Source organism: Phyllostomus discolor, chromosome 3 (assembly GCF_004126475.2).
Source record: "Phyllostomus discolor isolate MPI-MPIP mPhyDis1 chromosome 3, mPhyDis1.pri.v3, whole genome shotgun sequence".
Lineage (NCBI taxonomy): Eukaryota > Metazoa > Chordata > Mammalia > Chiroptera > Phyllostomidae > Phyllostomus > Phyllostomus discolor.
The window spans coordinates 34,255,498-34,282,210 of record NC_040905.2 but is presented as its reverse complement, the minus strand read 5'-3'; the positions used below and the strand labels follow the sequence as shown (position 1 = coordinate 34,282,210).

At 51.5% G+C, this 26,713-nt stretch overlaps 1 protein-coding gene across 1 annotated transcript in view; it reads right to left on the bottom strand.

Annotated features, from left to right (window-relative positions):
* The window catches only part of LOC114510051 (tubulin polymerization promoting protein), a 31,448-nt gene extending 23,385 nt beyond the window's left edge, over window positions 1-8,063 (bottom strand). The window contains exon 1 of the mRNA XM_028528743.2: window positions 7,947-8,063. The gene's annotated coding sequence lies outside the window, so the exon portion shown is untranslated. The remainder of the gene's footprint in view (window positions 1-7,946) is intronic.
* Between the last annotated feature and the right edge of the window lie 18,650 nt (window positions 8,064-26,713).

Below are 26,713 nucleotides of genomic sequence, written 5' to 3'. Positions count from 1 at the left end.
CCTGCTCAGCACGAACACAGCACGTGGGTCTCAGTGTAGGGGTTTTGAGCCGGGCCACCCTTCAGAACCGGCTGAGAGCTTTGAAAATGCAGATGCTGCCCTCCGACTTTCTGTGGTGGAGGCCCGGCCCGCCACCCACAGGGCAGCCAGGAAGAGTGGACAGTTAGAAACCCATCTTCCTCAAACACCCATGTGCTAAGAGGAGAGAGAAGAGTAAGCAACCAGGCCCCAGGAAAGAGAGAACCCTGAATGGGCAGCGGCTCACTCAGCCGTTCCCCTGCGGGCACTGGCTGGTGCTGGCGGAGTGGTGGGGAGCTCTGTGGGCTCAGCACATGGCTTCCCAGCTGTTCCTGCAGGGGCTGGGTGCTCGGGAGTGAGGGTGAGCTGGCTGGAGACCGAGTCAACTCAGGCCCTCAACCCACAGCTTGGATCCAGGTGACTCTGCAGTGCTAGTGCCCAAAAATGCCAGCAGGACCCATGTAATAACTATCTAGAGAAAGACTGTCATCAAGACCATAAAATATTTCTAGGAACATATTTGGATTACAATATCTAGTACACAGTAAAAAATAACCAGGCACAGAAAGGGGGAAAGCGCCAAGAACCTGCAGAGCAGACAACAGAAGCAGCCTAGAGGTTCCACTTACGAGCGCCCGATGGGCCACTGAGTGTGAAGGAACCGTGTGCACCAAGGAGAAGGGTGTGCAGAGGAGAAAGGGCAGCATGTGCCATGCGCAGAGAAGAAAAAGGACACGATGGGAAATTCCAGCAAAGAACTGGACATTATAAAAATGTAAATAGCAACTTTGAAAAAGAACACGTTAGAAATCCTAGCAGTAAAAAACACAATAACTAAAAGAAAAAATGACAAAAACGAGAATTCAGAGCTCAGTGGATGGGTTTCAACAGCAGAGCAGATCCAGCGCAGCATTAAGAAGAACTCATGAATCGGAAATGCCCAAGAGAAAACAGCTAAATGCGGTGGAAATGTGTGTGTGTGGGGGGGGGGGGAGGTATACACACATACATACGGACAAAAACAAAGGAAACAGTAAAGATGAACATAAGAATTAATAAATAAAAAAACACAATACAGAGGACCAACAATACCAGAAGTTACTGCTTTAAAGCACCAATTATAATGATAAATACTGGGGATAGTGATAAAAAAAAAAAAGAGAAGGTCAGAACATACAATGCCAGGAATGGAAAATGGGGACACCCTACGATTTCTACAGATATTAAAAGATTAAAATATAATAAAAGAATATTATAAACAGCTTTACACCAATACATTTGATAATCTAAATTTCTAAAAACACAGATTCTTCAAAACAAAACAAAGAAAGCCACCTTGTTAAAAAGTAACAAAAAATAGGTATTATAAGAATTGTTTTTATAATTATTAAGGACTTGAATCCTTATTTAAAACTTTTCGCACACACACACACACACACACAAACCTCATCATGGATGTCTTTGCCAGCAGACTCTACCTTATATTGAAAAATAAATGACATCAATCTTGCACAATCCCAGTACCAAACAAAACCTGATGAGGGTGTTACAAGTAAAGAACAATTTATGCCAGTCTCACTTATGAACATAGATGCAAAAATCAAGTCAGATTCATGCCAGGAATGCAAAGATGGTTTAGAGTTAACATCAGTCAACAAAACTCATCGCACTCACAGAATAGAGGATAAAAATCATATTATCATCTTAATAAATACAGGGAAAGCATTTGGCAGAGTTCAGCATCGATTCACCATAAAAATTCTAAGCAAATTAGAACAAAAAGGAAATTCCTTAATTTGACCAAGGGTACCTACCAAAAAAAAACACTACAAAAACCACACTTAACAACAGTGTTCCTAGCACAAGAAGAGAAAGGGACCAGTGGGACAGAACAGAGCCCCAGTAGACCCAAGCACATACTGACACATTCAGCATAACAAAGGTGGCCCTGCAGGGAGGGGGCAAGGGGGAAAAGAATGTTTTCAGTCAGTGGAGATGGTTGATTGAATAGACACATGGAAAAAAAAGAACCCTGGCTCCCCACACCCTCAGCTCAGGTTCACGGCAGACTGAAGCGGGGAAGGCAGGGTAATGAGGCTGCGGGAAGATAACACACAAGAGCATCTGATGTCCTCAGGGCAGGGGAAGATTCATTACACGGGATGCAAGCATCGCTAGGTATTCAAATGGCACCAGGGTAAAACCGAGAACTCCTGTTCATCAAAAAATATTACAGAGTGAAAGGCGAGCCACGGGGAAGGAGGAATCTGTTACTCATTAGGAACATGGGCGCGCCCCAGAGCCCACAAGGGACCCTGCTCATCAACGAGAGAGAGGCAGAAGGCTCTAGGACAGCGGCGAGGACCCGGCCTGACACTCAGTGGCAGCACGTCCAGTGCCCAGCACCGCAGGGATGTGCATAACCCAGAAAGTGCAAACAAACCCCAAGGCAGATACCACCACACCCTCCAGACTGGCTGACGACCAAAAGGGCGGCAATGCCACGTGCTGCAGGCTGAGGAGACACAGAGGACTCTGGGACACGCGGTTCCAGCTGCCTTGGCAACAGGAACTGCAGCGGGACATCTAGATAACCCAGGGCCTGCTCCCCAGTCAGCACTCACTGACAGAAACGCTGGCATGTGTGCCGCAGAGGGCATCACAGGTAGGCTCTGGCAGCCTTGTTCGCAATGGCCAAAAAAGGGAAATGTCCCCATGCTCATTGGGCGCACAGTGGGTAAGTGATGGTGGTGGGCTCCCAGCCCTGGCACACGTCCACACTGGCCACTCAGGACCACATGGACGAGCGGCTCACATGGCACAGACTGAAACAAGCCAGCGCCGCGAGTGTGTGCTCTATGGCTTCCTAGGCCTGAAGGTCAAACACAACCACGGTGGTGGCTGGCAAAGCCATAGCAAAAGCACATCCCCTTCCCCAGAACAGGAGAGGAGAGCAGCCAACACACCCAGCAGGGAAGGCTGGGCTGGGGCAGGAGGCTGTGATGGGTCCCGTGGTCCTCCAGCGCCAATCTGCCCTTAGCCGGCCCCTCGCACAGGCACAGAGGCTTGCAGCCGACCCTGCGCAGCTGGGACATCTGGCATGGGCAGCACTGAAGCCACAGAAGTGAAGTGGATGTGGCAGAGGTGCCCGAGGACAAGGAAACAGGCACGTAGGGCAGGCTGTGGAGAAGTGCGACTGGGTTTGCAGAAGGGGGACAGTCCCCTGTGAGAGCTCAGTGCACCAAACCATGGCACTGAGGGCACCTGTAAGAAAAACTGGGTCAGGTTTGGGGGCTCAGGAGAAGGGCTGGCTGGGGTGGAGTGGGAAGTGGGACTTCACGGGGAAAACTCCAGGAAGATGAGCCCACTGCAGGCTGGGTTCCTGGGGGAAGGCAGGAGTCACCTGTGTTGCAACTCAGGCAGAAAGCAAAGATACTCAGAGAAGAAAGAGCCATGGTGGAGAAGGCCCCAGCAGAGAAGACCTGACAGCCAGGGTGCCGACTCGGCCCCAGGCACGCGCAGATGCCAGGGAAAACAGTGTCTGTACCAGGAGGATACCCAGCGTGGTGCCCGGACAAGCCACAGGAATCAGGACCAGGGTGCAGTGGGAGGGTGACCAATGAGGCCGTCTCTCCCTGGAGGTGGGCCCTGCTGCCAGGAAATGAGAGCAACTGGCCAAGGAGATAAGACCAGGGGAAGAGCAGGGCCAGGAAGGACCAGGTGGTTGCCTGACCATGGGGACAAGAGAAGTACAGAACTTAGGGACTTTCTGTGCCATGCGGGCATGAGCAGGCCGTCAGCGGCTGTCAAAGGCCAAAGGCAAGGGCATGGGAGACCACCGGGTCTCCTAAAGAGGCCCCCAGAAGCATCAAGGAAGGGGACAATGTACTTCCCAGTGCCTGCTGCCCTGATGCCTCTCCCACTGTGTGGCTCCTCCTCGGGAACCTTGGCACCTCGGCACCTCTATCACAGGGCACAGGGGCAAGGAGGCTGCTGACTTCTGAAATCACGGCATAAAGGGTGAGCCTCCTCTTACCCAGTTTTCTCCAGGGACCTGGATCAGGGAGTCCTGAACTAATAGGCGAGGCAAAAGCAAAGGTGGCTCAAAGACAGCCTGAAGCTGGCATTCTGAAAAAATCCCACAAGAGACAGAAGAGGCCCTGCTGTAGCAGCCAGCCACCAACCCAGACATGTCACCGAGCAGAGGAACCTGGGATGGTCCACCCAGCCTGTGAACCGCCGTGCCAAGGCCAAGGGAATGGAGACCTCCATGCATGCCAAGCCCTGCTGGGTGGCAGATTCATAAGAAAACAGAACGCTGACACTGTCTTAACTCCTGGTTTGGGGTGGGCTGTGGTACGGCACTAGAAAACCAGAGCAGGGTGGGGGACAGGGAGGGGTTGAGGGTCATCAGAGCATGCTGAGGACCATGAGACGCGCATGGTGTGTGGAAAACGCTTCCTTAGGGGCAGTGCACGACACGAGGCTGGAGGTTCCTGGGAGCTCACTCAAGTCAGATGCGAGGGGGCATCTGACTTAATTAACACCGACTCTAGGGCCAGGCCCCTGGGTGTGAGGCCCACATGCACACACCCACAGTGCAGCTCAACCTGCCCGCCCGGCTCATCGCTCTCCAAGAGATGAAACAGTGGGCATGTGTAAGGCCTAAATGAGGTCACCTAGAGGACGCTGGCTGTTATGTGACATTCCAGCTAGAGTGAGAGCTCCCCAGGGCGGAGGCCACGCCAGCTCACCTGGCACCTGGCAGGTGCTCAGACATCTGTTGAACAAATGGGTGCCATAGGGTTACAGGATGAGATCTCGGGGAAAGTGGCCCAGGGCGGGGGAGGTCATGTGGAGCCCGCACGGAGTGCCCCAGTTATCACGCCAAGAAAACCACACTTGGGACCCCTGGGGATGGGCGGAGACACTGTACCGCAAGAAAAAAGGACAGAAGAGCAAGAAAGGGGTCCGGCAGTTTTAAGTGTTAGGCTTAAAAAAAGGTAAGGCCCCATCCTTCCCTTTCACAAACCTAATTTTAAAAAGAAAAAGTCCGCATAGACGTGGTCTTATGAGGATGAGCCCACACTCCCCACTGCTAAGAAGCTTCGGTCCCTGAGCAGGAGGGGCTGCAGAAGACGTTTCGGTGTGGTGCACAAGTCAGAAGCCTAGCACTGCCTGACACTCTGTGAAAGGCTTTCTGCATTTCTTCACCGAAGAAGGTCCTGCGTTTGGATGTTTAGAGCCAACCACCGTCACACTGAGCTGCCACTACACGCCACTGTGCAGCTGAAGGGGATATGGAAATGAAAAACAGTCTTACTGCTGTAAACTCTCACACCAGGAACTGAGATTTGGGGACCGTATGGTGTGTTGCTGTGGGGAGCAGCCCTTCCCCATATGTGGTTTTTGGGGGCCCCACTGCGACACAGGCCCTGCACCCTCTCCTGTGAACCCAGCAAGGCCCATTAAAGCCATTGCCAGGAACTGCCCCTTGAAAGCTGCCTGGAAAGCTTCCCAGGAGGGGCTGTGGAGCTGGGATGCCATGGTTAGGGATAGTGTGGGTCATGACACTGTGGTTACATCCCCACCAAAGAGGAAACTACTCTCTCCAGGAGGGGGCCGAACCATGGAGAGGGTGCTCACAGGACCTGGAGCCCCAGCTGCAGGGGGCCCCACACAGGCAGTCCCACTCCTTCCTTCCCAGCGAACACCTTAAGCAGTAGGATCTGGGTGGGTGTCTGTTCTGCCTGGTCCCAGCATCTACCTGGTCCTGGGTTTACAGGCTCAGTGGACTTGGCACCATGCCCAAAGTTCCCTTGGTCTGGAGTGGTTTCCAGACAGGGCCCAGATCTCACAGCCTGAGGAGGACCTGACACTTCAAGGTGCAGCGAGGCCCCTTGTCCAAGATCCTCAGACGGTATCTCTGGTGCATGCTCCTCCAGCCTCACCAGCACCATCACAAGCTATTTATAGGCCTGGCTTCAAGTCAGCACAGCCTCTCCCCAGGAAGCCTTTAAAGAAAAAATCTTTCGATTACAGTTTACTTTCAATATGATTGTGTATTGGTTTCACGTGTACAGCATAGCGGTTAATCACGTACTTCACAAAGTGTTCCCCTCGATACTCCCAGGACTTCTCAGCCTCTTCCATAGGCAGCAGCTCCACCGCCCTCCTCCTCTGCTCCCCCTGGCCCCGGAAGCCATAAGGACATGCCCCTACAGACAGTTTGCTGCTCAGAGTTTTCTTAAACCTCCATCAGTGATGAGTGGTTTTAATTTTCTTTAGGGAACTTGCACATTTTCCACCCTTAGCATTTATAACCTTGTACTTAGTTAAAACAGTTATTTTGTTGCAACCTGAAAGGATTCAGGAAGCTCAGTCAAACAAGGCAGGGGAGATAAGAGTACAATCAGCACAGCTTCCTGTAATCTCCATCACCTCATCATTCTGCACAGGTGGAGAGAAAATTTTTATTGTAGCCCCTAAATCATGGTACCTTTCTGCGTCAGATCCCTTTGGAAATCATGAAAGCCAAGGGGCCTTGCGGGAGGAAGCCAAGCATACATAACACTCACGTGGCATGCACTTGCAGAGCTCCAGATCCCAGGAAGTTCACCCAGCACCCAGCACTGAGCCCTGTGATTCCCACCATGTGATGGGAACAGCGGCCGGTACCAGAGACAGGATCATGGAATCCAGTTTAAGGCATCAGGAAGCCTTGCAGCCTGTCTCACTGAGCCCGTCACACCCCCCATTTCCTGCCTGTTCCAAGCTCTCCCTCCCCAGCCAAATCACCTCATCCCCGGATGTGATCCCAGTGCACTCAGAGTTCAGGTCAGTGTTTACTGATCACGTCCTAGAGGCCAGGGGCTCGTCTGGGCTCTGGGGAGCACCTCCCCCCTCTCCCACTAGTCCTCCCTGAGAGGTTGGCCTTGGGGAGTGCCTGGAGGCAGGCGGTGGCAGCCAAGGGAGCTAGGTCTTTTTATCAGCATCCCCCAGGGACTCCTCAAGTATCCAATAAATGTCAGGGGAATCAGCCAATGAAATGCGCAGGTGGATGACAGCATCGCCGGCTCATCCTAAAAGGTGTCAGATCTCGGAGAACACACAACGCCTATCAAAATAGCAGTCCCAACAGGGAAGCGCGAATAGAATTTTTTCCCACCGCGTCGCAAGGCTTCTGTACAAAACTGAAACAGCAGAATAAAGGGTTTTTCAGGACCCTCCCTCAAAGGCGGCCACTGCCCCCATAGGTGCGTGGGAAATGCATCCGCAGCCAACCGCTTTATCTTGACTGCGGCTTCTGCGCGGTAAGAAAACAGAATGCCCCTCGGGAATCTTCGATTTGCAGACTGTAGGCCTGACACTTTGCCCTGGACATAATGGTGTCGTTTGTGCCGGGCCCAGGAGGGCTGGGACCCTGAGAGGGGCAACGCTGCCCTCACGGTCACGCTCATTCTGGGCCCTGGGACACAAACGGCCGTTTCGTACTGTTGTAGGACAGTGGCTTCATTTCAAACCCTTTTAGTCCTAATTTCCAGCCCTCTCACGGGCAGCGGCCCCCCAGGCTCCGGCGTCGATAAACAGAGCTTCTGCAGCTGGACATGAAGGGCGGGGGTGGGGTGGAGAGTTGGGGGGGGGGGGCGATTCCGCGCAGCCCCTGAAAGAAGGGACTGCAAGGGTACCGAGGCGAGGAAAGGCAATGCGTCTCGCTTGGGGCCCAATTATAAACCTGTCCTTTGCACCGCCAGTCACTCCCTCCCGCGTCCCCCCGGTCACCGGACCCGCGCCCGACGCAGCGCGACCACCTGGCAGTCCCGAGACTAGAGCGCAGGTGGCGGGAAGAGCAGGCGGTCCTGGGGCCCCGAGTCCTCCAGGAGTGCCTTCTGCACCGTGCCCCGGACCCGAGCCCCTCGGCCACTTACCTGGCACACGCAGGGACTGCAGCGGCGGCGCCTCCGCGACTCGGCCGCGCGCGACCGGGTGCCTGGCGGTGCGCTCGCGCCGCCACCGCCCAGGGCCCCGCCCCAGCCCCGCCCCCACTGGTCCGCTCACTCCCCCCCCAGCCCCGCCCCGCTCGACCCCACGGCCCTCAGCCCCCCACGAGCCCCGCGCGCCTCGCGCGCCTCCAGGGCCTCCACCCCAGCCTGCCCCCAGCCCTGCCCCCACAGACCCGTGCTCGCCTCCGGCCCCGCCCAGGCCCCCACCCCAGCCCACCCGGGTGCTCCTTGCGGCCCCGCCCCTGGTCCTTCCCAGCCCCGGGTGCGCGCGGGGCGCTCGGAGGCCGGTCCGAGCGCCGCCTCTGCCTTACAAGGCTGTCTCCGCGCAGGCCCCGAGTCCACCGGCTCTACGAGCAGAGCCGTGGGAACCTCGCGGGGCAGTGCCCGTATGGCCGCAGCTGGCCCTTCGGGACCCCAGGGACGGTGGGTCAAGTCTTCGCGTCCCCTCTCCAGATGCGGGCGGAGGGAGGATGAATGGGTGCGCAGACTGGCCTTGCCGGGTGGGGCGGCGGAGTGCGCTGGCCTCTCTGCGGAGACTCTAGGGCCACGAAGGGGACGGGGTGGCGGGAGGCTCAAACTCTAAGGAATGTACGCAGGCTTGGGGGGGGGGGGCGGTGGTCAGGGAGTGGGGCCGCGCCCTGACAGTCGGGGGGTACGGAGGTGGGGTTGTGGCGAGGACCTGAGTGGAGCACAGACAAGGAAGCAGATCCCTTCCCCACCTGGCCCTTCCCCTGGGCCCCTGCCCCACCTGGCCGGCTCTGGGAAGGGCAGGGGTGGTATCAGCCTTCAACAGAAGGTTGCTGAACAGAAAGGTTCTGTGGCCAGGGTGATGGCCTGACTCAGGTACTGGCCTGAATGCTGAGACTTGAGGTGTAGGGCTCTCCCTCTCACCGTCCAGGATCCCTTCTGTAAAGGAAGTCTTCTGAGGCCATTGGAGGCGGCTCAGCCTCTGGGGAGACGGTGGCTTGAAGTCACTGACAGCTTCACCGCTATGGTTCCCTTGGAGCTAGCCAAGGAACTCACCCCAGGTTCTGTCCTCCCCCTCCTGGCTGAAGACCCCCCACTCACACACAGATCCTCCAGGTGTGTCCCGCTGTCAGCACCTCGCCTGAATCAGAAGTGCCTGAGGCATGAGTCAGCATGTGGAAGCACAGCTTCCAGGCTCTCCTCAGACTCCGGGCAGGTCGGGGAGCCTGGCAAAGGCCAGCAGAGGAAGATGGGGTGTTGAGCCAGAGAAGGGGTGCTGGGTGTTTGTCCACCAGACAGAGCGAGAGAAGGTGGTTCCCTGATGCTCAGGGAACCACAGGCTGCTGCCGCACAGCCCCCACTCCATCCGCACGGTGTTTCCAGGTCTCAACCACTCTGGTTTCTACTTCCAGTTAAAACTGGCCTAGACTTGAGCTTCTCATGCTCCTTCCTACCCCAGAGACCAGGCAAGTCTGAGAACTTAGAGCTGGAAGAGCAGGGAAAACTCAAGCATGCCTTCCTGAGGCTCCACTCCCCCAACTCATGGTTGGTTCTGTTTAGGTTGAAGCTGGACTGTGCCTTCTCTGTGACCACAGAGCCCTAAACAATGAAAACGAAATAATGAAAAACACTACTAGTATGTTCCCATACTGGTATCAGCCAGGTGATTGTTTAATCCCAGTTTTCAAAACCCGCACAAGTGCTCTGTCGTAAACACAGTGATTTGGACGATGGTAAAATAGCAATGGGAGGTGAGCGCCACGCTTCAGAAGCAAAAATGTTCAAGGAACAAAAATGTTCAAGTGGGAAGCAGAGGCCAGGCATGGGGAGAAGGAGGCGGCCTCTCAGAGCCTTGAGTGAGCAGTCAGCACACCTGGCCCAGGTTAAGGGTGGAGACTCAGCCTGGCAGGTGCCACTCCCATGTTCCAGGTCTGATGCTTTGCTTCTGGATTGTCAGTGGCCAGAGATGGTGCTGCTGTCTGTGCCTTTCCTGGTCATCTGTGAATGAAGGAAGTTGGAGTTCACGGGCATGCTGCTGCTTAACAGGGAGTCAGCTCAGTCCACACTCAGAAAAATCACTTAATAGTGGCACAAGTTCTTCCCAGGCTGGGAAAGTCCCACTTCGTGATGGAACTGCATGTTTTATCCAGGGTCGGGAGTCAGAGGGCCCTTCCTGCTGGACACTGCACCCTGGCTCTTGGTCCACTGAGACCTGGCCAGCGTCCATCTACCCTCCCGTTACTAAAACCCCCACTCACAGTTGGCCGGGGGTGGGGGAAGTGATCACAGAGGCTTTGACTGTAAACTGGAGTGATCTGTATTTGTAGGAAGGACGCTCCTTGTTTCCTGGGGCCCAGGGAACAAAGGACCACACACTGGCAGCTTAAACAACAGAAATTCTCTCAGTTCTGGGGCCAAAAGGGCCTAGTTAGTGTGCCAGCAGGCCACCCTCCCTCCAGAGGCTCCGGGCGGGGAGGTGGGGGAAGACCTTCCTGCCTTCTCCAGCTCCTGGTGCTCCAGGGGTCCCTGGGCTTGTGGCTGTGTCCCTCCAACCTCTTCTTCCTCACATACCCTCCCCCCGCCCATTTGTCTTCCTCCCCATGTCTCTTATAACAACGCTCTCATTGGATTGAGGGCCACCTGGATAATCTAGGATGACCTCATGTCGAGGTCCCTACTTGTATCTGCATGTGAAGTCACATTCCAAGGTTCTGGTGGACTGTCGCACCTGTCAGATGCTCTTCCTGCACCTCCCAGCAGCGGCCATCTGCGCCCAGCAGCCATGGCAGTCTACCGGTACAGGCCTCCAGGTCCCTCACTGCGCTCCCTGGCGCCCTGAGCGGCTCTTACGGCACACAATTGGGAGCACGAGGGAGCCTCAAGCACCAGGTGGCTCCAATGGCAGCAGCAGGGGAAGGGTCCCCCCTCCCACCCAGGCTCTCTGCCAGCCCCTCACTGAACCAGCCAAGGGACAAAGATTTAAAATGACCAAGACTGATTTCAAGTTTATTGCCATTACAATTTTTATTATTTCCCATAAAACTTTCTAAAGAATGCTGAAGTTCCTTAACTCATAAACTTGTCAACATTATCGATGAACGCGAGTAAAAACACTGTACCAAGTCTGTTCTGGATTCACTTTCTTCCCTGAATAACACAGACATGTGTACAAAACCATGTCTCTCAAAATATGGCTTCCAGGGATCTATTGGAAATAAAAGTAAGACATTTAAAAACAGAATGTTATTGGTATGTGTAATCCTGCAGGCCACCGTAAGCCGTGAGCAAAAAAGAGCTGCCCTTTGTGTGTCAGTGTCTCGTCTCCTGATCTCCCCGTCCTTGTTCATCTCCTCACGGTGCTTCTCGCTCCCACTTAGCTGAGCTCCTTGTTTATTAAATTCGGTTTCTTTTTGCTACAAAAACAGTACGTTAAGCACAAGAAATAAAAATATAAAGAAACATTTTAGTGTCGCAGGTTCGATTCCCAGCCAGGGTACATTCCTGGGTTGCAGGCCATAACCCCCAGCAACCGCACATTGATGTTTCTCTCTCTCTCTCTCTCTCTTCCTCCCTTCCCTCTCCAAAAATAAAGAAATAAAATCTTAAAAAAAGATATTAACCAATCTTTAAAAAAAAAGAAATGTTTTAACTTACCTTCTTATAGTCATCTTCCCCATCTTGAATATAATTCTGTATGTTTTCCATATAACTATGAATATTTTTAACCTTCTCTTCAATTTCACTCATCTGTAGAAAAATAGTTAATAAATACGCGCTGGTTGAGAACCAGGGCATGTAAGATTTATTTCCAAGGAAATGTATTAAAATAACAAAAACTTACTAGGAGAGCACAGTAAAACACTGGCTTGCAAGTTAGGAGCCTTGGGTTCTAGTTTTCATCACCAGTGAATTTTATCTCAGGTCATTGTTCGTCACCTGTGGAACTGCATTCAAGAGCCTCAACTCTCAACTTCTGTTATAGATCAAGAAACAAAGTCTAATCCTTATTCTAACAAGGATTTTTAACGTCAAATGCTCACACAAATCTGAAAGTATCTTATCATGCTCTTAATTTCATGCGAAATAATAGTGTCCAACATGGTACTCTGAACATAATAATGTTTAATATATATGTTTGGTAAGTAAACATATGAATGAAATCTTAAAAAATAAAATAAAATATGGCTTCCAAACTGAGTAAGTGCAGAGTTCATAAAACCACACGTAGCCAAAAAGGAGGAGCAGCTCTGGCTCCGTCTTTTCATGGCTCTCGTAGAGAGCGCGGGGCCAGTGCAAGCCGAGGGGTCCGAGTGGGGTCCGGGCACCCCTTCTGGGCTCTGGTGTCCGGCGGGTGGGGAAGGGAAGGACCTGGAAGATGTTCACTCGTTTTAAGAGAGTGGATGAGAGGGGGAGAAACATCGATATGAGATGTTTCTCACATTGATGGGTTGCCTCTCTCACGTGCCCTGAATGGGGACAGAACCTGCAGCCCAGGCATTTGCCCTGACTGGGAATTGAACTGATGACCTTGCAATTTGTGGACCGAGACACCCAACCAACTGAACCATATCAGTCAGAGCTTCTTTCTTTTACTTTAAACACCTTCTTGTGTCCAGTCTCCTCCCCAAGCTCCAGGTCATTAGGCATCATGGTCAGGGGTGACTCTGGGGGAGTGTCTGCCTCAACCTCATGCACTCATTCGAGGGGAAGCCAAGCTCCACGCTGGAGGCCAGGGAGAGGTGGTCCTGGTGCATCCCTGAGGGATGCGGATGCCCACTCAGCTGAACCACTGGGCCCAGCGCGGAGATGCCTCCTGTTTCGGGTCTAGAAGTTGGTTAGACTGGAGGAGGCACTTGTGGTGGGGGCCTGCTCCTCACCCAGCTCCCTCACAGTGATGATGGTGGGGAAGGACAGCCTCTGGGCCTCCCGGCCCTCCGGGAGGGCGTCCTGGGAGCTCCCGAGTTGGCACACTCTGGCTGCTGCCGTGCAGCAGGTCCAGGAGCAGCAGGTTCCATGGTGGACTCCACAGCCAGGATCGGAATCTCAGAGAAGGGCTCCTGGGTGGGGCACTCGGCCAATGCCAGCCCCTCGGCTCCTGCACAGCAAAGGAAAGTCACCACAAGTGCCCACCAGGGAGGAGGCAGAGGGGCTCACCAAACCCTTGGCACCCAGAAATGGAGCCCAGCCCTATTCACAATGGAGATCAAGGCCAGGGTCTCCGGACACTTTGTTGGGAGGTGGGGGCTGGCTCCTGGAGGGAACACCTAGGTTTCCATGCAGAGCCCATTCAAACTACAAAATATCTTTCGCAACCTACAGAAAGAGAAATAATAGGGAACGTATGATGTGGCATTTGTTATAGTACCAAAGAGAACAATGTAGCAACAAAGTACATAGCAGAGACAGATGCACCTGGCTCTCCCACTGGTGAGCTTCGGGGTGTGGGCAATCCCCTCAGCTCCCAAGTGTCAGGACATTCATCCTACATGTGGTAGATGCCGTGACTGCACTGGGTGAAGGATGTGGGCTTGCCTCCCCATGCACTGGTGCCCTGCTCAATGAGCACGGGGGTTCCGGGGTAGCCAAGCACTTCTGCCAACAGTATGACCTTGTCTGGTAGAGCCGAGCAGTCATGAGCTCAGCAATTCCACACCTGGGAGTAGCCCCCGCACACTTACGACAGAAGATGTGCAAAGGTTGGGCATGGCAGCACCAGCCTGGTAGCAGAACCCAGGGAACCACCCCGAGGCCTGTCCACAGCAGAGGGGGTGGGTAGATGTGGCGTGGAAAGAAAGAGCCACAGAAGCAAAAGCAAATGGACCACAGTGAGACAATGTGGGCAGTCTTGGCAAGGTAGTGTGGGGTGGAAAAGGTGATTCCCCAGACTCAAACATTACATGCATAGTGTGCTTTCTGTAAAATGAAAGTAGCCAGTGTCATGAGTGCATTTTTTAGAAATACGTATAATCTAAAACACGAAATCAAAAGGAAAACATGAGAAGGAAGAACAAGGATGGGGTGCAAAGACACGGAACGGGCGCCACATCAGCAGGCCATGTCAGGACCTTGCTCTCTTTTGAACGGTGGTCCTGTGATCAAAAATCAATAACTACAACACAGAGTAAACTTAAAAGGCAGGCTGCGTATGGGTCGGCGATGACTCTGTGCCCCAAACTAGGGCTACGGTTAATGCCGCTCTGTGCACCAAGGCCCAAAGCAAGTGTGCGGCAGGGGTGTTGTGGCGTCGCTGGGAGCCGGGCACCAGGCAGCAGAGTGCGTGACTCCTCCTTCAGTCTGCTCAGGCATCCTGCTCTGGGAAGTAAGATATTAATACCCCCTTTCTTCCTCATGAAGAAATACGAACTCAGGGAAGTTTAAGAAACATTCTCAAAAAAAAAAAAGAAACTTACTCAAGGTTATATAGCACCAATAACATCTCCACACTAGAGTGTCGCTCAGGTCTGTCTAAATGCTGAAGTCCAAGTGCAGTTTATGGTGCCACTTAGGTTCCAATGGCTCTGCTAAGAGCTGCAGGCTTTGGAGCCAGGCAGAGAAGTGAGCCCGGGGGGCAGCCGGGGGCCGTTAGAGCGGCAGGATCCCACGAGGGCTCTGCGCTGAGAGGAGGCCACGGGCGGGGTGGGGGTGCTGTCAGACTCAGTGGAAGTGGGTGTGCGGTGAAGGGCCAGAGTCTGACCTTCCTTGGTCAGGGCTGTCCTAAGTAGAATCAGGGGCAAAGCCTAGAGGCTTCCAGCACATGCTCCTGAGTAGTCTCTGCTGCCACAGAAGAGAAATTGGGCCCTGCTGCCTGAAGGGGATGGGGAGACAAGCCCTGCAGGCTCCCCATGGCTCCTAAGCCACTCTGGATGGGAGTGCCCAGGGGTCTGCGAGGGCCTGCTCCCTGCTGCCCTAGGGCGGTCTTGCTTCCCGCCCTTGGCAGGTCTCTACATTCAGCTGTTAGCAGCTCTGTTCTGCCTGAGCCATGGGCCATGGGTGGGTCTGCCTTGTGCCCCTCAGCCCGTGGTACCCGGTCCTGCCCAAACAGCGCTGATGCCCTGGGCGTCACAGCACTTCTCACTTGCCGGTTTCCTCATTCAGTGCACCTTTGACCCCTGCCCATGCCTCACTCACCCACGGACATGCTTCGTTTTTCAACCATCAGTTACACTCACCCCATCTTTATTCCCCCTGTTTTCTATGAGCACAGTTATTCCCCAACATTTTCTTATGAAAACTTGCAAACCTACAGAAAAGCGGCAAGGATTATACAGAACCCCCGTAAAACACCCACCATGGAGATCCTATCGTTGCTAGCATTTTGCCCTATATCCTTGATCATATGACTGTCCACCATCACTCTGGCGCATCTCAGCACTGGTGGCAGACCGCAGTGCACTCTGCCAAAGCAAGCAGACGATGCTTCGGTTTCAGCAACACCATTTTGTGCTCCATCTGCTTCCATCACACGCTCGCATGCATCCTACAGCCAAGAATATATTTTGTCCCTCACTTCTTCTTCTTGTTCCACATTCACCTTGGTTGCCATTTCAGTAGTATCCCCGGGACCACTATACATGTTTAACACAGTCAAACAAGCAACCCAGACTATTGTCCTAACCTCAGTTCCTGTGTGGTGTTAGACCCACCCTACTTGGCTCTTGTCCTTGCACTGGAGTCTCAGCAACCAGCAGCCCTGGCTCACCTTTATCAGTATAGGTAAAGGTAAAGGTGGGATGCTCCCTGGGTTGACGGGAATCCTGGAGCTCAGAGTTAAGCACCCAGAGAGCTCCTGGAACTCCTCACAGTTCATCTGCTAGGATGGGGCAGAAAAAGACACATATCAAGGAAGAAGCCCTCGCTGTGGGAGGTGAGCTCACAGAGGCCGCTGAGGGCTGCCGAGTACCCTACAAATGCCTGGTTGTTGTGGTTCCCTCTTATCCACACAGTCTCGGGGACAGGCAGCTCCTGGGAAGTTGAGTGCTTCAGAGTTTAATGTACAATAGACAGGCCCCCACCCCGTGTGGAAAGAACCCCATGTGTTTATCAGCGGGATGGTGCAAAGAGATGCTTCTACCCACTGACAGGAAATTAGAACAAGATGCATGGTAGATTTTAGCTAGGTGAAACTCCTTTGAAATTAGACAAGAAGTAGCTTCATATGTATGACTGATCCTACTCCCCTTTCATATTTTCACTTCATTTGGTCAATACAATGGTTTCTATCCACCCATTCAATTTAATATCCCATAACAGATCAACAGACCAGACGAAAATCCCCCAATAAGTTTGTCTGATAACTCCCACTAGAGAAGGACAGTTTCTAAAGTGCAATGTTTTACAATAAAATATGCCTGTGACTAACGCCCCCTTACCCCACAGGCACGAAGCAGGTGGGCTCTTTCCCATCAGCAAAGGCTTTGGCCTCTAGGAACTGAGATCCTAACCTGCCACAGGGGCGCTGGATGGAACGTTGTTGAGGTCAGAGAGTAAGAACACCACATCCACATGATTGAAACGTAGGAAAGTGTCTTATTGAACCAGCATTCTCGTTACAAAGGTAACGTGTGCTCATCGTACTGTCAGGTAAGAGTGGGGGCGGGGCAAAGAGTATATAACTGACACACACATTGTGAAGACACCTCTTGTTGCTCAGTATTCTGAGAAGATGGCTTTCCTGGCTGTACGCTTTAGTCATGAGTGTACTATTTAGTCAGAGTGTACTTTTAAAATGGATCATGATCTTTATTTTTTTTTTAAAGAAAGGTTTTTTTAAAGATTTTATTTATTTATTTTTAGAGAGGGAAGGGAGGGAGAAAGAGAGAGAGAGGGAAACATCAATGTGCGGTTGCTGGGGGTCATGGCCTGCAACCCAGGCATGTACCCTGGCTGGGAATTGAAACTGCGACATTTTGGTTCGCAGCCCACGCTCAATCCACTGAGCTACGCCAGCCAGGGCTTGATCATGATCTTTATGATGGGCAACTTCCTGCCTTTGTGATATTAAAGATAAGAAAGCCACGTGCACTTCGGGCTAGCCCATGTGTTAGTGCTCCTGGGCAGAGCTGTCCACGTGGGCATGTTTATTTGGCATCTACTTGACTCAGGAATGAGTGAAGGACGAGCCCTACTTTACCAAACCCTATTATAAACTATTAAAAGGGCATCCAGATGTAGAATGTTGCAGAAAGATAGAAAAGAAATGACCATCACTTATACTTGTGCAGTTAGTTCGAATGTTAGTTATAAAGAATATAGAGAAGAATTATTATAATTTTTCAAGTCGGGTAAGTGCAATAACCTATATGAATGGCTATCAGCATCAAAAATGTTACCTGAAAAAATTTTATATTCTATTATGTCATTGTAGTATTTTAAAATATCCCATTATATATGAATTATTTTTCTAAGCAATTTTAGTTAAGACAAGTATATAGCTCTTTTTCAGAAAGATAAAAACACTCCAGTAAGCTTACAAACTTACCCAAGTGCAGGGAAACTCTATTTCCCGTGAGGACATAAATGATAATTCATAAAGTAGAAAAAGAAGTAGTTGTTGACACTGAGCTTATTCTTAAACAAAATTCAAGTCCATTATTAGTTGATTTTGAGTAATGGTACCTCAGGGGATCCTGGGTCCAGGAAAAGCATCTCTGGTAGGGGGTCCCGATCCTCCCAATCCTCATGTGATGGCCTCAGTTGTGTTCCCTCCAATTTTGTACGTTCGAGTCCTAACCCCTACTCACTCAGAACGCAACTGCACTTGAAGAGAGGGACTTTAAAGAGGTCATGCGAAAGGGTCTGGGGTGGGCCCTAATCCAGTGTGACTGGCGTCTATGCCATGAAGAGGTCAGGAGGAAAGTCCACACCAAGCGAAGACCGTGTGAAGCCACAGAGGAGATGGCCAAGGAGAGAGGCCTGGGAAGAATCCAACCTTGACTACGCCTTGCGCTCAGGCTTCCAGCCTCCAGAGCTGAGAGAAAATAATGGTTGCTTAAGCCACCCAGTCTGCGGTACTCTGTCACAGCAGCCCTAACAAAGTAATACGCCATGTTGCATGTGCACATGTTCACTCCTCTTTGGAGTGAGGAGGCTAGATTGCATGGGGAGCATGTGTTTGGCTAAAGAAACCGCCCAACTGCTTGTCAAGGTGGCGTCATTTGGCATTTCTCTTTCACCTCCCCACTAGCAGCACGTGAGATTTCCAAGTCCTCTGCATCTTAGTCAACACTGGGTACTGGTAATCTTAGCCATTGTCATGGGTGTGCGGTGATATCTTACTGTGGCTTTAATTTGTGCTTTCCTAACGTTTAATGGTGTTGGGCACCTTTTCACGTGCCTGCTTACCATCCGGAGACCCTCTTCATGAAGACTTTGTTCAAACCTATACCCACTGCCAACCCTAAACTTTGATGCAGCCCGATATACCATTTTTCCTTTTCTTCTTTACCTTTAAAATAATTTTAAATATTATGTCATGTATTTTAACATTATTTCGTATATTCTAAACATTGTGCAACCATATATACGACTTTGGAAAATAGATGGAAAAAAAACTAAAAATTGCCCAAAGATCAATCATTCTAATGCGTTTTCATGCACTTCCTGTCAATTTTTTCCTATTTATAAAATTTGAATTTTGTTTTATACAGTTGCAAATATGACATACATACACTTTTTAAAGGAAATAAACAAGTTTACCTGGTTCTGTGCTAGTTCAGGGACCATATCATTTAATCTTTATAAAACCCTCACAGGTGGGTAATTTTACTGTGCCCCCGTTGTACAGATGTGGGAGCAAGCACAGGTGAATGAGTTACCTGCCCAGGTAACTGGGAGAGCTGAATGGAACCCAGGAAGCCTAGAATCTATTTTCAGTTTCAGGAGTGCAATTCCCGGGTCAAAGTTTATTAGTGGCTGTACCCAAAGGAAAACCTTTTAAAAAGACAGCTTATGAGCTAGTGCACATCATAGTGACTGGACCTGACGTTTGCTCAGAGAGTGTTTCTGAAGTGTTCTCACCAGAACAAAAAAGAAAGACAGGAAACAGAAAAAGGAAAAAGGCAACTGTTGGTATGTAAGACGACGGATGTGTTAATTAATTAGATTGTGGTGGCCATTTCACAATGTGTACACGTGTCACTTTTTTTCTTTAATAGATAGTGCTTTGGTATCATAACAAGGAAAGTTTGCCTAATGCAAGATCACAAATATTTTCTTACATTATTTTTTCTAGAAGTGGTGGAGTTGTACCTCTTAAATTTAGGCCTATGGTCAATTTTGAGTTAATTATGTGTATGGTTGCAGTAGGGTGTTAGTCCTTTTGATCTCAATATGAATATCTAGTTGTTGTAGCACCATCGGCTGAAATTATTCGCATCTCTCCCCTATTGGATTGCCTTGGCCTGGTTGTTTCAAATTCACTGCCCGTAAACGTAAAGGTGTATTTCCGGAGTTCCAGTTCTACTGCACTGATCTGTACGTCCCCCCTGGGCCAGCCCCCCACTATCCAGATCACTGTAGCTTTTTAGAGGAACTTGAAGTCAGGTTGTGTAGCTCCCCCAGTTTTGTTTTCTTCAAAATTGTGTTTAGCTACTCTAGGTGTTCTAAATTTCCACAGATATTTTAGGATGAGCTTGTCAATTCCCTTTAAAAAGAGAAGTCTGCTGGGAAATTCAGTGGGGATTGTAGTGAGTCCACAGATCAGTTCAGGGGGAAATCGCTCTCTTGACAACACCGACTGCTCCAATCTACCCGCATGGAATGTCTTTCCATTGGTTTCGAATGTCTGCAACTAGCAGCCATGGTTTGTAGCTTTCAGTGTACAGGTTTTGTACTAGTTTTGTTCAATTTATTATTTTTTACATAGTTGTAAATAGGAAACATTATTTTTAGATCCTTCTTTGCTGTATAGAGTAATATAATTTTTACACACTAATATTGTGTCCTGCAAACTTTTTTTTAATTAGCAAAAGTTTAAAAAAGATGTATTTTTCTAACAACTATGCCAGTGAATGGAAAGTTACATAAAAACGTTTCTAGGTGGACCAATGCAACTGAAAAATGTTGACTCTGACCATGGCCGAAGCAATTTGCTGTGGAGATGGCTGGAGGCTCCTGAAGCCAGTCGGGGGCTGTAATTGATTTCAGCTGTGCTCCAAACAACACAGACGATGAATGTCCCAGGGGTAGCTTACTGGAGAGCTCTTAAACTGTTTCTTGCTAAACCGTTTTACTGTTGCTAATACGTTTTGTGTGTGTGTGTGTATTTTAGGATTATATTGCCTGCAAATCCACACAGTTTTACTTTGTATTCTGTAAGCCTTTATTTTTCTTGCTTAATCACACTGGCTGGAAATTTAATACAATATTACATAGAAGTGGTGAGTGAAAATCCCTGCCTTGTTTCCTGCCTAAAGAAGAAGTATCCAGTATTTCACCGTGAAATGTGATATTAGTTTTACATCATATGATGAGTATGATGTAAGTTTTTCACAGATGCTCCTTGTCAGAATGAGGGTCTTTCCATTTCATCCCTACCTTGTTGAGAATATTTTTTATCATAAGTGGGAGTTGTCGGCTACATTTTCTGCATTGCTTGACATGATCATATGTTTACCGTCCTTTAGTCTATTAGTATTTTATATCATGAAACTGATTTTCGGATCTTAAAAACATCTTGCATTCCTTGAATAAACCTCACATAGCCATGGCATATACTCCTGTGTATATGTTGCTGGATTTGGTTTGCTAATATTTGTTAAGTATTTCTGTCTGTATTTCATGAGGGATATTGCCTGATGTGATGACTTTGTCTGACTTTGGTTAAAACTGGCCTCATAGAATGAGCTGGGACATTTCCCTCCCTCGCCTCTGGGGAAGCTGCATCGTCAAGCCTCTTGACCGTGGTTTTCCTCTTTTCTGCAGAAACTGGGAAACCAGCAAGCAGCTCCCGGGACACAGGTTGAGTGCTCTGCACTTACTGCACAAGGGAAACCGCAGGGAAGGGAGCAGGGGAGAAGTCGCCTTGGGGGTTGGGGGTGCAGGGAAGCAGTGAGAGAGCTTGAGTGGGAGCGCGGGAAGGGCGTTGCCATGGGCTCTGTAGGTGAGGGGGAGCCAGGCTGGCAAAGGCGCTGCATTGCGAGGGAAGGAGGTCTTTAGGATTACCAGGGGTGATGGTGGGAAGACAGGTCATGGCATGGTAAACTGACAAGCTTATTCAAGTGCAGATGAGCTGGGGTTCTTGTTCATATCCTGTGTGGGGAAGGGAAGGGGGATGCATGACAGCTCCCAAAATTAATAAGGAAGTTGTTGACACTTAGCACATCTTACACTAAATTCAAGCCGAGTTTTAGTCAGTTTTGAGTACTGGTATCTCAGTCTCCTGGGTCCTGGAATAGGATCTCCCTGTGGGGACAGCACCTGTCCTCCCAATTCTTGTGACGTGTGCACCTGTGTTTTCTCTTTGTACAAGAAACCAGGAATGGGGGTGCTGGTTCACACGATAAATACATGTTTCAGTTTTTAAGAAAATGACAAACTGCTTTCCAAAGTGGTATAATTTTACCTTCCCACTAGCAATGTGTAGGACTTCCAATTCCCCTTCAGCTTCACTCACACTCGGTACCACTGGCCTTTTTACATTAGCTTCTCGTCATCCACAATAACGGCTTCCTCCACAATAATCTGCGTCCCCCAGTGCCAGCGAGGGGACTGGCCCTCTTCCCACCACGTGCTTCTCTGCCACCCACAGGCCCACCTGGGCAAACAGTTGGTTTGAATCTTTTGCCCATTTTAAAACCTGGGTCATTTTTCTCATACCCGAGTTTTGACAGTTCTTTCTATATTCTGGATAGAAGTATATGATTTGTAAATATTGTGTCTGTGGCTTATATTTTCATTTTCTTAATGGCAGCCCTCGAGGGAGTGTTTGTGGTGTTGATAAGAAGCAGCTCGAGCAAAAGTCCCAGTGGCACTGGCCCTGCTGGCCCGATCCCGAGCGGGGTGAGTGTGGAGATGATGTAACACAAACACGGGCACCGCACACACTCGCACACGCGCCGCCTCGCCCACACAGGACCATGCCACACAGAAGCCAAAGACTGTGGCTAAGTGGTCCTAGCCGCAAGGCGACCTTGGGCCTTGTCCCCGCTCTGCATAAACAGGAATCACGGAGCACAGGGACACCTGTACCTGTGGCAGTCCTTGTACTTGATCAGATTCTGGTTTCTTGATGAGGCTTTTGACCTTTGTTGTCTGGGGCCCCATGTCGCATGATCAAATGTACTCATCCTGTTGGACACAAGGAAGGAGAAAGAAGGAAAAGGACAGTTGCCAGCCCTCCACTGCGCACACCTGCCCAGCCCCCAGTGGCTTCCTGGGAGGAAGCCACTGGGGGCTGGGTCCTAACCCAGAGTGCTGGGCAACCGCTGGACAGCCACTCCAGAGCCCACCTGACCTCCAGCGGCAGCACCTCCTCACCTTTGCCCAAGGCCTGCAGGCTGGCAGGCCTGGAGGGGCCACCACCCTCCCTGTCTCACAGCCCATGAGGTGAGCACAGACCTATAGCGAGTGCCGAGCCCAGCACGCTTTTATTAAGCTGACACTGGCTCCAGCATGTGGCAGGAGCCCCCCAGGTTGCTGCAAGAGCATCTGAGACGTGTGTCAGTAGAAAAACAGTGTCAGTGAGAATGGGTTCTATGCCTGTTTCAACCCTGTGCTTCCATAGAGGGGCCAAATTTTCCATTTCTCTTTCCTAAAAACTAACCAACATGAGAACAGATGGTTTATAATTATTTCTGGAAAGTGAAAAGGGCCACCCACAGCAGCCTATTTGCAGCTTGGGGAGCAGGAGGAAGGGCTGGTTGCCTCACACACCCCAGTGATGCCCTCCAGCTGCTCACCCAGGTTGTGGGGAGCCCCATGGAGCAGCACCCTATCCCCTTCCCTGGGCAGTCTTGACAAGTGCTTCTGTTTCTGTTGCATTTGGGCCTGACTTAGACGGTAGCTCTCCTGATTAACTCCACCTGGCTCACACTGCATTCATTCTTCTACATTCCCTCTGAACCTGGGTCACAGTCGGAGGTCATAAATTTGTATTTGTGTATATTCTAGTGGAAACATTCATTCTTTTGTGTGGTTCTGTACAAATACCATCAAAATCAGCGTGTAAAGCATGCCTCCCAGAGCTCACACTCATTCTAAGTTTCACATAACAAAATTTAACCCTGATGTAGCGATCAAGCCGAGGAAAACCTCATAGGCTGGGAACTTGGAGGCCAGAGTGCGAAGCGCATGCGTTGGTTGGAAGGACGTCCACCCTGTCTCCTCTAACAGTAGCTGGGGGGGTGGGGAGCAGGGTGCAGAATGCTGCTCTGGCTCACTCTCACCCGGGATGCTTTCTCTTCCATCTTCCACCTTCCCTGACGGTGGCTTTCCTTCACACCTTCGCCGTGGGCACTCTCCTCATCCACCCGTCTTCCCAGGAGATCTCATCCTTGCTGCTGTTTCACTGCCACTTACGTCCGAGGACTCATCAGGATGTTGCTGTCTCAAGCTTCAGAACGGAGCACCCGACTGCTAACAGCTTCCCACTGTCCCCGGCGGTGTCCACCGCGGGCGCTGGTGCCTGTGCACTCCAAGCTCTGCAGTGCGGGCTGGTTCTAGCAACGCGCAGAGAAGGCTGATGGGACGCCACTTCCAGGACTGGGCTAGGGGGGCTGCTTCCATCTTGCTGCCCTCTCTTTTGCCCTCTCTTTTGCTCCACTGCTGTGTTACAAGATGCTCCGTCATACGGGAACATCCACGTGACAAGGAATAGGAGGAGACCACTGTCCAACAACTCACCAGGACTGACCCTGCCAACAAGCTGGTGCTGAGTCCCGGGGTGCGGGGGGGGGCATCCTCCCCAGTTAGAGGGGACCACAGGCCAGCACCGATGGAAGGCTCTCAAAAGATCCAGGTCCTGAGGACCCAGCTCAGCTGTGCTGGACTCTTGACCCGCAAGCTCTGGGAGGTAACGAACATGTGTTGTTTAAGTGGCCATATTTTACTATAATATCCCAACTTTTTTCCTTCGTTGGAAATCTCTTCTTTGATGTCCAACTGCTCTAAGGTAGACATGTTCAGTCCTGCACTCAGTGTGCAGCTCCCTCTCAGGGGTCTCCTCCTTCGAGTCCCACTTGCAGTGACTGTGGCACCACTGCCTTCCTGCTTGTCTGGGTTAGAATTGTGGAGCTCCGTCCTCCAATCTCCAGTTGGCCCTAACGTCCTGTGGATTTTGATTTCTCCTTGTCCCCTCCCTCGTCGCTGTGAACTCGTCATGTACGTCCTGAATGGCTGCCACGGGTTCCAGCCTGGCACGCCTACCCAGCTTGCTACTCCAGGCTGGCTATCGCACACTCTGCTGCTGGGGTGCTGTTTCCAAAATTTGTCCCTGACCCCATCACCCTACCACTCTTCCCCCCACCCCCCAGTGAGTTCAGAAACCTTGGGAAGAGCCTTGGCGACTGGGGCCTTGGGCACTGTTCCTTGCACTCCTCTGGCTCAGCTGGGGATGTCCTGCATTAGAGCCACGGACACGGCTCGTCCAGGTGCTGTCTCCTCTCGGAGGCTGGAGGAGCAACCATCCTGACTTCCAAAGGCAGGCTTCTCTGGCTGCGGGAAGTCACGCCCTGCCCTATCCAAGGACAAGATAGGGCACGCCTTGTGCTGCCACCGTGTGAACACAAGAAAGCCACCAGTGCCCTGCAGCATGTCTGGCTGGTGGACACCCTGTCACTGTGTTGAATGAATGTTTTCTTTTTCATAAAGATTTTATTTATTTTCACAGAGGGAAAGGGAGGGAGAAAGAGAGGGAGAGAAGCATCAAAGTGTGGTTGCCTCTCACATGCCCTTAATCAGGGACCTAGCCTGCAACCCAGGCATGTGCCCTGACTGGGAATCAAACCAGCGACCCTTTATTTTGCAGGCTGGCGCTCAGTCCACTGAGCCACACTAGCCAGGGCTGAATGAATGTTTTCATTGGTGGGATTTCTGGTCAGTGTTTTTTTCAGTCCCCCTGTTGGATTTTCATGATGTCTTGGTCCTGCCTATGGATCCTATTCCTCTCTCCTGGCTGCTCCAGGGCCTGGGCCCATGACCCCACAGCTGTAGAGGACACAGGGCATGGCCCCCGCGCTTGGCTCTGCTCTCCAGGAGCCCCGAGAGACTCCTCGGGGTCATCTTGGTCCTGCTGTCCCAGCAGAAATACCCTCTCACCTGGTGCAAGAGGTGGGTCCCGAGGACAGGGTGATGGTGGGGGTCCAACTAAAGGGCCATGCTTGTCATTGTCCTCTCCCCTTAGACATCTACAAAGAATTGTCCCCTCCCTTGATTCCTGTATTTTTCTGCACCACAGCTCTCTCTATCTTTTAACCTGATACCATTCCTCTTCTTCTCTTCTCCTGACTGTGCAAGTCATGGCCTCTCTCAGGGCTTCTGTTACATGTAACTTTAGCCAAATTATATTCTAAATGATGTTGCTCTCTCCTGCCTTCTCTGCCCTACAGTTGAAGGGACAGGAGGCAACTCAGGACAGATGCCAATACTTAGGACAGTCTCCACCACTCAGGGATGGCAATGGCCCTGCTCTCACCTCGACCCCGTCCCCCAATCTTTGTTTACAGACTGGCCCTTCTGGTCTGCATGCTCCTAACCAAGGAAAGCAGACCTCTCCCGTCTGTGCGCTGGGCATGTGCTCTGTCCTGCCGACCCTGTCAGTGGTTGTGGGTAGGGACTCAGGGCCCCACTAGGAACACCCAGCTCAGCCTGCCCTGTGTCCGCAGCTGTGATCTCCAGAGCCTGGACCACTCTGTCCTCCTTGCGGGTAGGGCCACTCACCCTCGCCTATTTCCCCAGCAGCTAATCAAACCTCAGACCTCAAGGTGACCAGCCAGCCTTAAGGAGGTGTGGGGAGGGACAGGGAGCCATGGTAGCGTGAGGACTGGGGGTCCACCCTGCCCCCTGACCTCGTGGGGCTCCTCTTCGATAGCAGAGGAGGCAGGAGGAACAAGCGCTGCATCGTTTATGCGGTCTCCCCTGCTTGGCAGTGGGAACTCGGGGCACTTGCTGCCCAAGGCAGGTAAGCTACGGAGCCCCCTCTCTGCAGCTGGGAGGCCACACCACGTGCCAGCAAAGGCCTTCCCTTCCCAGGTTTGGCATGGGCGAGGGGAAGAGCACTTGTGTTGCTTCTGGAGACCTGAAGCCCATCAAGGACAGCAGAGCTGGCTGACAGCCCCGGTAAACCCCACGGGCCCTGCACCTGGATCACACAGAGGAAATGCCTCCTGTCATGGCTGGATGCCTGCCCTTGGCACAGACCCCAGCCCACATCCTCTGTGCTTGGGGACTGGTGGGAAGAAGGCACAGGGGCCCAGGCCAGCAGGCCAAGGGCACATCAGCCCACTTTGTGTCCTATGGACAGGGGCTTAGCGCCATCCAAACATGTTTCATAATCAGGCAGGGGACCAGAGGGACGCTGAGTGCTGCTGTGCTGGGGGGTGAGACACAGCCCCTCACTGCCCAGGGCGCCCCAGCCCTAACCCTGAGGCCCCCAGCCCACAGACTCCCTGCTGGGGCCCCCTCTTTCCTGCCCCTCCCCCCTCCCAGCCCCCTCCCCAGTAATTCCTGCTCCTGGTGCAGATGTGGAGCCATTTGCAGTCATGGTCAAAGCCAGCGATGCACTTGTTGCA